The sequence below is a fragment of the Mauremys reevesii genome, linkage group 6, assembly GCF_016161935.1.
Source record: "Mauremys reevesii isolate NIE-2019 linkage group 6, ASM1616193v1, whole genome shotgun sequence".
Lineage (NCBI taxonomy): Eukaryota > Metazoa > Chordata > Testudines > Geoemydidae > Mauremys > Mauremys reevesii.
The window spans coordinates 74979364-74990471 of record NC_052628.1 but is presented as its reverse complement, the minus strand read 5'-3'; the positions used below and the strand labels follow the sequence as shown (position 1 = coordinate 74990471).

At 38.8% G+C, this 11108-nt stretch overlaps 1 long non-coding RNA gene across 2 annotated transcripts; it reads right to left on the bottom strand.

Moving 5' to 3' along the window:
• Positions 1–1729: 1729 nt before the first annotated feature.
• Positions 1730–5927, bottom strand: LOC120408755. 2 transcript variants are annotated; one of them, XR_005600946.1, is made up of 3 exons: positions 5473–5927; positions 3748–3918; positions 1730–1864 (listed from the first exon to the last, which is right to left on the bottom strand). It is a non-coding gene; the product is annotated as an uncharacterized LOC120408755 (long non-coding RNA). The 2 variants fall into 2 exon arrangements; XR_005600947.1 differs by lacking the exon at positions 5473–5927 and adding an exon at positions 4769–4889.
• Positions 5928–11108: the final 5181 nt, after the last annotated feature.

Below are 11108 nucleotides of genomic sequence, written 5' to 3'. Positions count from 1 at the left end.
GATTCTTCTGCCTATTCCTTGACAAGCATGGCCTCTTCTGGCCCATCCCCTCCAACTTGTCCTCATCCCAGTCCTGTCTCTTCCCCACCCCTGGCTGCCATTGCAGAGCTGCAGTTTCAGGGAAACACCTCTCAACCGCCATCTGGATCTTGCCAACTGGGGACAGAATCTTTAGGGAACTTCAGTGTTGAAATCTAAGTCTATACTGATCATGTGCAAATTGATTTTTTTCCTAGAATTCGGCCAAATTTTTATGGATTTTTGGAGAGAGGCCACCCCTATAAAACTTAAAGTTCTAAAAGTTGGCGGCACTAAATATTCTCTCATTCCATCAGGAAATAATTCAGGGAAGTCCTATGACCTGTGTTGTTCAGGAGCTCTGACTAGATGATTGCTGTAGTCCCTTCTAGTCTTATAATCTTTTCATTTAGAGCTTTACAAAGAAAAAGTTGCCAGAATTTTTAACATGGGTAAAACAATATTTTTTTCTAGCTTAGCTCTTCAAACAGCTGAACCGTTTTAGTTGAAATTTAAAAAAACAAAACAAAAAGGAAAAAAAACAGCCTGAAGAAGACAACGCCATGGAAAATTTCAAGCCCAATGTTAAGTTTGACAAAGATCTAAACAATTGGGAAATGTCAGGAAACCTTAATTATGGGTAATGCTATCGGTCCTGCCTACAATACTCGCTTTGTTGGATGGCATGGTCAGTCATGCTCCACAGTATCCTGCAAATTCACCAAATAGTACTGTGTGGGCTACCCAAAGGTCTAGCTCTCCCTCCAAACACAGGCACACATCACGCTCTGCTGCCAGGGCAGGGCTGCCCAGAGGATTCAGGGGGCCTGGGGCAAAGCAATTTCGGGGGCCCCTTCCATAAAAAAAAGTTGCAATACTATAGAATACTATATTCTCATGGGGGCCCCTGTGTTGCCCGGGACCTGGGGCAAATTGCCCCACTTACCACCCCCCTTTCTGGGCGGCCCTGCCAGGTGCAGAAACGGCTTACCCCACACAAACAGGGAGCATCTCACTGATAGGAGAGCACAAGGCATTCTCTTAATGTCTCACTTCATCTAAGCCCCACCTGAGTTACCAGGGTGGGCACTTCCATCTGCTCTTTCCAACTGGAAACATGAGACTGACTAGCACAAAAGGGAAGAGTGGTTCAGGAAGGTTCAGGATAAATCCAAACAAATTGGACAAATGCAAATAAATAGCACATTCTTTTGTTGTGCGGCATTGTGGAAGTGCAACAAGAGAAGAGTTGACTCCAAAGCTGTGTACGGTATGGTTTATTGCTATGTATACTTTCCTATATAGATTTGACACTGTAATGACAGGAAATGGAAATAATTGATGTCTGTTCCTAAAAATGTGATATGCTGGTAGTGGACAGACTGATGGATTGGGAGATGTGTTTGGAATCATCACTATATGTATCAATTTAGATTGAATTCCTCTAGTGGTATCAGTCAACTGCAATTGTTGATCCGTTGCCTACAGCTGAGGCACAAGGCAAGATGATACTATTTCAGAGAAATGACCTCTCTTATTTCCTTCTATACATTTCCATTAGCCACCAGAATTCTGTTAATGTGTGTATATGTTAAGTGGCTTTGTGTAAATTAATATTACTTTGTCAGTATTTTCTAGTCAGCATGAAAGTTTGACAGCCATTGCTTTTCAAATCAAAGAGTAGTATTTATTATTCAGCATACAAACTGGTAGGGGCAAGAACATGTAGCTTTCAAGTTGCATGCTGATTTCAGATGTGATTCAGTTGTTTTTTAGTTGCTAACATCATATGCCAGTTTTCAAGTGAGACAGACTGAAGGTTCAATGCTTGTCTCCTAGTAGCAATCTGAAATTGGACAAGGAAATTAATAGCATCATATGTTTTCCTTTGGCCTCTTTAGAACACATTTTCTAAAAAAGATATTTCACATATCCTTGACTTCAAATGAAATATTCAAATTTCCCAAACTCTACCACTAAGTTTAAGAATATAAAGAATAATTAAGGTCTTCTGTTTCATTATCTAAGGTCACCAGGTAGGTGCTTGATGTGCAAGTTTTTCTGCATTGGCTTGCCGCTGATCTTGGTTGATGCTGACTTAAAATGACTGCACTGTAAAGGATATGATGAGTGGTAGTTCAGTTATCACACTAGCTTTGTCTAGGCTATTCCTATTGTTAAAATTTGACAGTTGTACTGAGTTATGACAGAGATTATGTGAATTTGACTGGTGCATGGTACCAAAGGTAGATTCAGCAGAAACCATTAAATTCATTTTATGAAGGAAACTAGGTTTGCTAGGATTAGGAACCAAAGTTCAAATGTCTAGCTCATGTAGAAACAGAAAAATACAATATACTAACAGATAAATTCTGCCTTTGCAGCTCTGACTGAAGTCACTAAGACCAGCATTAGCCTGCATATGGGTTCAGGGCCTACATGTGTAAATAATATGATTAGCAATTAATTTGCCTGACTCCATTGAGAAGTACAAATGATCTAGAATTTTGAAGGCAGGTGATTTAAGATTTGTGGAATAATTTTATGAAATAAGTCAGGGAAAAGTAAGTAATATTTAATCAAAACATGATATTAAAAGTATTTTGATGATGTGTTTCAATTGTTAAAACATAGTTTGTTAAATGTCTACACATTAAGGTCTAATTTTCCAAAATTGCACAGCTCCCAGCAGCACCAATTGCTCTCCACTGAGCACCCTTTAGTGGGTGCTTCTAGGTGCTGACACTCTTGGAAAATTTGGCGACTTAGTTGCCTAATTTGAGCTGCTGGTTGCTATTCTCTTTTGAAAATTGAGAGCCAATTTTATATAAACATAAATATATGTACATTTTAACATATACAGACTTCCAAAGATAAATGTTACAGAAAAATGTATTGTAAGTGGGTAGATATCTGGTAACCCACATCTATCCTCAATAGTTATAACTGAGGTTAAACATGATACAGTTTGTTGGACATTAATTTTTAAAACAAATTTTCTAAGATTTTCATATTTTTAAATTAACTTCAGGGGCTTTGGTCTTTTCCTCTTTTTAAAAAAAATGATTTAGGGGAGTTTGCTTTTGGTGGTTTTTTGGTTGTGATGGGGTTTACAACTAAATATTGATATTATTTCTGTGAGTTTTAAGGATGTGTGAAAGGCTGATTAATTGTTCAAAACATTAATGATTCTAATTGAGAATTTTCTATGATGAGTGACAAATTCACATGAATCATATGCTATCAACTTTAGGGAAATCAAAACCAGCAGCTTTTCAACTGAGTGATTTAGGTAGATTAATTAATTTAACCAAATAAATTTAATTCCACTGAAGTAAATTTAAAATCCAACACACACACTCTTACCCTAAATTTTAAAGGAAGCTGATTTGTTTTTCGAGACTGACAGAATACCAATTATATTTTGACAATCCTACTGCGAGTGGCTATACTATGTATACATTAGTGATTTAATAGTACCATATACTGTGCAACTCAGTCTCAATACTACTATAAACAGTGAGTTTTGGTATCTAAGCCCAGTTGATACAGCCAAAGCCACCTTCTTTCTGCCCTCCAGCAAGCACAGGGGGAAGCTGTGCATGAGAAGCCTTTCAGTCTTAAACCAAATTTTAATGAACCACAGTCAGTAACCCTAGAATTGCAGTTACTTGTCTCTATGATGTACAGGCATTCAATGACCCACAACAGTAAGTAATTACTTCCTACTTTATACTTCAGAATCTGCTTCTGTATGTCCCTGGTTTAGGGAACTAAGAGCCGGGGTGTGTGCTGTAGCATTCAATCTTGACAGTGTCTCTATTGATGGATGTATGTGTTGTTTCTCCTTTTTTGTCGTCGTCTTACAACTGCATCCTTGATTTCAAATGAATCCAATTCCTGCAATTTAAGGTTAGCTGAGAGGTTACATCTTCTAATGACTCCATTATAAACTTTTTCAGAACATGTGGTGTAATGGGGTTATTCAGAGTTATCCCAAGTCTTCCTGAGTTAGGTGACTCCTTTCTTATGATTAGCCATACTGGCATAAATTTGCTTAGTGTCACTATTAGACCCTGCTTTGCCAGCCGGTTGGGGGAGAGGGCAATGGCGTTAATCCCAATAGTATGGGAACATTGACATTTTCCTGCAAAGGGCAGGCCTGTTAATTCCATCTGGCAATGTCTTGCTGACTCCCCTGCCTGCACAAAATAAAAAGCCCTGGGAGAACCTGCTGCAGGACTCTGAACTGTGCTCAAAGCAGAAGAATGATTCTGTGAATTTCACCAATGCATAGTCCTAGAAGCTCCCAATCTGATTTGATGTCATGGCAACGTAACTGTCTTTTTATACTGAGAGTTGATCTCATGGCAATAGATGGGCAAAAAAAAACAAAAAAAAAAACCAACCCTCTGTTATTTCTCAGTCTTTTTGGCAGCTGTTGAGGTATTTGGCTAAAAGATAGGGGTGTCTGGTGTCTAAAGGCCCCAGTGTGTATTAGGTCACATTGTACTAGTTGCTGTACACATATAAAATAAGACAGTTCCTCCCCAAAGAGTTTACAATCTAATACTTGAGTCCTGCAAAAACGTACATGCACACTCATCTGAGTAGTCCCATATGCACAATGAGCAATTCCATTGACTTCAAGACCAAATTACAAGCTTCAGCACAACTGAACCATATCAATACTGTACTTATGATACTGAATTACAAGCAGCATAGGTCCAGGGCCATATCAGAGACTCACTTTTTAAAGGAACCATCATGGCAGCAGTATTCACCTGCTGGAACATTAAGATTAATGGAGCTCAGATATAAACTTGAGGAGGCTGAGGTTAAAGCCTTCTCTACAGTAGGTCCTAGGTTCTGAAATATGAGCAAAAATAAATCAGGAGAACCATCCAAGCCATCTTAAAGTCCTCTGTTAAGATTCAGTACTGTGCCATCCCATTCCCCAAAGTACCTGAGCAGAAGAAAGTACAGCAGTATACTCAAAGATAGAAGGCTACATTTAAATGAAAAACAAAACTGCATCTGGTGACTGATGCTTTAAAAATGCTTACAGATATAGGGAAGACAAAAAAGTGTGTAATGGGTACAAGTAACGAAGACCAAATTTTGCAGTTAGACTTACCCCCCCCCTCCAAAAAAAAGCTTTAAAATCAGCCATCTTAATTATCTTAGCCACACCAATTCTCCATTTTCAAACATAAATATATTTCCAGGTCAGTCTGTTTGTGTGTCTTTTTTTAAAAAGGAAGCCTATTTTCTGGGAAATACGGGTTTTTACAGAGTTCTCCCTAGTGTGGGAGCACAAATGGAACAGAGGTCACAAGGAACCTTCATTACCAGAGTGACAGGGAAAGGACAGAACTATGCCCTTTGATTCTCTCTGCACCAGCTAGCAGAGAGGAAAAGTCTCTGCAATCTTGTAGTGAAGCGACAACTCACCGGTGCAGCGCCTCCTCCTGGTCATCTCGGGAATTAGCTCTACAGCATACAGACCACCTACTGGCTGGTGTCTCACCTGCTGCTGGCCCCCCCAGTGTCCCTCCTGGAGCCCAGTGCTCTTTAACTCAGGGTTCTGCCCACTGCAGTACCCCCACAAGCTGGATCTCCCCTCCCAGGGGAACCCCCAACTCTCTACACCCACCTTGCCTCAGTGGCTACTGCCAGTCATCATTTAAGCCCCTTTCTCAAGGGGAAGACTGCAGTCTATAATGGCCACTCATCATTGGCAAGGGGTTAGGACTTTGCCTATTCCCAGGATGTATCTCTGCAGCCCCAGCACCTATGTAGGCCTTCACTAAGGCCTGCAGCCTGAGGGTTTACAAGGCTGGAGCTCCCTTGCCCTATTCCCTAGCACTCCTCAAGTTCAGGTACCTTGCTTCCAGGCAGCTAGCCCTTCCCACTCCAGGGCTAGAGTGAGACTAACATCCTGGCCCTGCAGCTCTCTTATAAGGGCCAGCTGGGCCCTGATTGGGCTGGCCACATCTGTGATCAGCTACTCAATCAGCGGCTCTCACTCTCCAGGGCTTCTTTTAACTCTTGTTTTCCAGGAGCGGGGCAGCTGCCCCACTACAACCCTCTACAGGGGTGATTCAGTGTCCATGTTTCCTGGAGCTACTATTGGGATAGTTCAACTCATACCATCCACAGTATGGGACTGTGCCTTAAAGGTTAAGTAAAAGTACATTCATGTGGCATATTCCATCATGGCAAGTTTTAGTCCTGGATGCTTAAACGATAGTGTAATTAAGGATACGTCTGCACTGTAGCAGCACACCTATGGCACTGTAGCGTAGACTCTTTCTACAACAACAGAAAGGGTTTTTCCATCAATATAGATAATCCACATCTGAGAGGCAGTAGCTAGGTTGATTGGGGGGCGGGGGAATTATTTTTCCACAGGACCCCTGCCTCATTCAGTGCACGGGATGTATGGTGCTCACTTAATGAGCATCTATTCCTAGCCTCGTTCTCAGACACTGCTGAACTATTTTGGCTGAAATTATCTTGTAAAAACCCAAACAACCTGTGACAGACACTCAGCATGGAAAATTTCAGCCCAAACAGTTGAAGTTTGGCAAAATTATAAGCAATTAAAAACAGAGTCTTATAATGGGAAGTGTTGAGGAATCTTAATGGGTAGTTCTGCCAGCCCCATCTTTAAAATATAATGTATCTCTATATAATAAGGGTCATTTTTGTAGTTATAGTTATTATTTCCAGTGATTTGTTTTCTAGAAATATATGTTCTGTCAGTCTGACCAATTCTTACAAAAAGAGGAGATACTTTTGGATGTGACTTTTATCATGGAATCCCATGGGAACTTGTCAATGCCTATTGACATCTAGCCATTTTATTTTTGTGCCTTCAATCTCTGGAAGGATCCAAGTTCATAGTGTCAGCTTTGTATTATGTACTACCTTTGTACATAATACAAGTCTATCTGTGAATTGACAGTTAAGCCACCTGATAAGAATAGATGAAATGTTTTTCAAAACATCGACAGTAATTGCATTTGGTACCTCTTTGGTGATTATGATATATTCTAGTGCTCCATAAATATTACTCTTACTGTTTCATTAACAGATATCACATAAGTAGAAAACAGTACAAATCTGGGCCTGTAAACCTGAATATATCTAAAGAAAGAAGGGGGGAAAAAAATCCAAGTTTTGAAATAGACAAAGCAATTAGTTAATGTAAGTTTCAATGGATTTAAAAATTGTGCTGTAAAAAACCAAATCCTCTGAATTATAGGTCAGGGGAACATAATCTTAAATTCAAAACCTCTTGCATTATAAACTAGCTCACTCCCCAGAATAGATTTTGTACATAGGGTCATTTCTTTTTTAGAGAAAGAAACAGTCAAAATCATTTTTTGATGATTTTACTGCATTACCTTAACTATTTATAGATTTCATGCTATATAGTACAGTAGACTAAGCAGACTAAATTTCAGGCAAAGCCTTTAAATATATAACAATAAAGATACTTACAAAGAAACACAATGTGGACATACAGGATAGCTTTACAGTATGCGTCTAACCTAATAGACTACTGTAGACTTCCAAGGATTGAGTCAAGGGTTTCAGGTCAAAAGAATAAAGATTTACCAGAGCACTTTTGGCAGAAGGAATGATATATGTGGTTGTACTTGAACTTCCTAAATTATAATTACCAGTCAGGGGAGTACATTGCATGCATGAAAAATAGATTTTCAATATATGGGTTAAAGTGAAAAAAAATTCCCTTTGCCTCTGTATTTAATCATGACACATTTAAACATATTTATGAGATTGGGTAAAAAAAAAAGCAGCTATTCTAGTGTAAAAAGTTCTTACCTGCTTAAGTTACCCTTTTTAAATTAAACAAAATGAATTCCTATTATTAAAAATAATTTATATAGCATCCGTTGTGACTCCAAAAGCTACACCTATACTACAAGCTAGGGCTGTAATTCCTACTCATACTCATGCTAGCTCTCATGTGAGTTAGCATGCTATAAATAGTTGTGTAGCCACAGTAGCGTAGGCAGTGGCAGCGGCAGCAGGGAATACCTGCCCCAAGTACAAACCCTCATGAACCCTGTGGTACATACTCAAGGAGGCTAGCTGGTGACACTGTTACCCATGGTATTGCAGCTATACTATTATTTTTAGCATACTAGATCAGATAAGAGCTAGCACAAGTATGTCTACATGAGCTGGGAATTGCCCCTAGCTTGTAGTGTAAACAGACTAATAAAAAATAAATCTGCACCCTGAAGAGGATGCAGCCTACACAGATACGATGGCACAGCAGCTTAAAAAAAGGGAGGGATGGATAAGAGAAGAGAATGATGCAATAACAGAAAAACTCTGTTGTTTTTCATATGCCTTTAAGGGATACCTTTTGCTCAACGTTGTTCATGTTTAATATTATTGTTGGGGACTTTTTGTGGGTATCAAGGAAAAATAGTTTTTAGAAGGGATTTGAATAAAAAAGGGGGGAAAGCTTGATGGACTGGAATTGGTGGCATGGAAAAAGGCAGCCTACAAAACCAAGAGAATTGTAAGTAAAGGGTGTGACAGAATCTTTAAACTATATCGTTATTCCTAGTGTCTCCTAATGCTGGAGGAATATTACTTACTCTTCTTTGTGCTTCACAAATAGGACAGGAATATAGTACACAAATATGTATCAGAATTTTTTCTTCATCATTTAAATTCCAAATTTTGTATAATTTAAAGAGCTCAGCAAAATTCTGCCCCTTCACCATTTGTTTTCATACCAAAATGAGATTTAAAAATTAGAAATTTCAAAATTTTCTTGGAATGGAAATTTGGGAAAAATGATTTGGGAATGTCATAATGTTTTCTTTGAACATTTTTGATCAAAATTAAACAGTTAAACATTCACAAAATTGAAATTTTTAATTTTGCTTTGTTGAAATGAACCAAAATGCCTTGAGCCAAATCATTCACTGTACAGTGGGCACAAAACTTTTTGGAAGACCATGTTCAGAACAGTTATCAGTGGTTTGCTGTCAAACTGGGAGGTTGTATCTAGAGGAGCCCTAAGGGGCCAGTCGTGGGTCCAGTACTAGTCAATATTTTAATTAATGACTTGGATAACAGTGGAGTGTGTGCTTATAAAATTTGTGAAAGACACCAAGCTGGAAGGGACTGCAAACACTTTGGAGGACAATTAGAGAATCAGTCTGAAATCAACAAAATGAAATTCAACAAAAACAAGTACAAAGTACTACATATAGGAAGGAACAATTAAAGATACAAATACAAAATGGGGAATAACTGACTAGGCAGTAGTACTGAAGAAAAAGGATCTGGCGGTTATTGTGAATCAGAAAGTGGATATGAGCAATAACATGATGTGGTTGTGAAAAAGGTGAATATTCTGGAGTGTACTAACAGGATTGTCATATATAAGACATGGGAGTTAATTATTCCGCTCTACTTGGCCCTGGTGAGGCCTCAGCTGGGATACTGAGTCCTTTTCTCTGCACCAAACTTTAAACAAGATGCAGAAAAATTGGAGAGAGTCCAGAGGGGGAAAAATAGTAAAGGGTTTAGAAAACACAACCTATGAGGAAAGGGGTTTCTTTGTTTGTTTTTTTGGGTTTTTTTTTTAAAAACCTGGATATATTCAGCTTGCAAAAAGATTGAGAGGGCACTGGATAACAGTCTTCAATTATGTGAAGGGCTTTTATAAAGAGGATAGTGATCAATTCTCCATGTCCCATGAAAAATAGGACAAGAAGTTATGGGCCTAATCTGCTGCAAGGGAGATTTAGGTTAGATATTAGGAAAAACTTTCTAACTATAAGATATATGATATAAATACTAGAAGGGCTTCCAAAGGAAGTTGTGGAGTCCCCATCACAGGAGGTTTGTAAGAACAGGTTAAACATCTGACAGGGATGGTCTAGGTATACTTGGTCCTGCCTTAGAGTGTTGGGATGGACTTAGATGACCTCTTGAAGTCCCTTTCAACCCTCCATGTCTATGATTTCAACATTAAACAATATATCCCTAGGGTACATTTTCTTATGGGAGTTGTAGTTCTGGTCCCTATTTTCTCCGATGGGCCAGGTTCCCTGACTGAACTACATTTCCCATAATGCACCTAGTCATGCGACTCACATGATGCACCACACAACTTGGACAGAAGGAAATCTGTCCTTGTGGGAGATAGTCTTCCTGTAAGCCTGGCCTGTAGAAAAGCATTCTGATAGAAAATTCCTGACTGGATCTAATAAATTACATGATTTTCTTTTTAATGATAGGGTCACATGAATTGGTCACTTTGGACCTAAGAATCTGTTGAAGATGGAAGAGCCACAGGCAATTACAACAGAAAAATCTTTAATAGTCGTGGCTGGAATGGTGCCTTTGTAATATAACCTTACATTTATTAGCTGGAAGCCTCCAAATTTTGCTGTCTATTTACAGTTTGGGGAGGAAATAGACGACAGCTTTTACAATTCAATTAAAACATAATTCCCAAATAATTCATGAACATTTCAATGACACCTTATATGTAATCCATGAAATATGTGCTTCAAGATGCTTCATGCTCTGTTCATTTTACTCCCTTGTCACTAGAGAGGTAAGCATTAAACTAGGCGGTGAAATCCTATCCCGATTGAAGTCAATAACAATATTCCCACTTACTTCAGTGGGGCCGGTATTTCACCCACTAATCTCAGATCCCACTCCAGAACATGTGTTCTATGATTCTAGTCATAGAGAACCTGAAGCTTCCCTGTGGAACACGTACACCACCATTTTTTTGTGGAGAGCAGAGCATTGAATTTCCACCTATCAGTTTCCCTTTGGATTGTGTCTTTTGGGTGAATTTTTTTAGCCAAGGTCTAACCTGACTGCTTGGTTTTAGTGTTATGTCTCCTTCTGGGGAGAGTGGGGATACTGAAATATGTTGGAGATGAAATAATTAACACTGAAAATTCTATTATCTTTTTTCTAGCATGTATTCCCTTCTTTATTTAAAAGATTGAAACTCTCTTATTCTCCTTTCTGCCCTTTCAAAGAACTTGTCTACTGGAAAGAGCTAAGGA